At 36.1% G+C, this 302-nt stretch overlaps 1 non-coding gene across 1 annotated transcript; it reads left to right on the top strand.

Moving 5' to 3' along the window:
• On the top strand, nucleotides 1-73 carry Trnar-acg. The gene has a single exon. It is a non-coding gene; the product is annotated as a tRNA-Arg (tRNA).
• Nucleotides 74-302: the final 229 nt, after the last annotated feature.

The raw sequence follows: 302 nt of genomic DNA, 5'->3' as shown, positions 1-302 counted from the left end.
GGCCCTGTGGCGCAATGGATAACGCGTCTGACTACGGATCAGAAGATTCCAGGTTCGAATCCTGGCAGGGTCGTTTACTTTTGCCTTTCATTAATTTATTTCATACTAGTTGTGTTTGATGGAATTTGACAGTTTGGGAAATGAATTTACACAAAAATTTTACCTCATACTACAGTACCGGGATGCTATGATAGTATTGACTTTTGTCCGCTAATTGTTATACATTATTGTCAATAGTAACGTGTGGAAATTTATGGAATTCAATTTATTTAGGCGATTTGAAGTATTGAATTTGTTCAGAT

This window comes from Manduca sexta, chromosome 5, assembly GCF_014839805.1.
Source record: "Manduca sexta isolate Smith_Timp_Sample1 chromosome 5, JHU_Msex_v1.0, whole genome shotgun sequence".
Lineage (NCBI taxonomy): Eukaryota > Metazoa > Arthropoda > Insecta > Lepidoptera > Sphingidae > Manduca > Manduca sexta.
The sequence above is the reverse complement of the archived record's forward strand: the minus strand, read 5'-3'. Positions and strand labels throughout refer to the sequence as shown.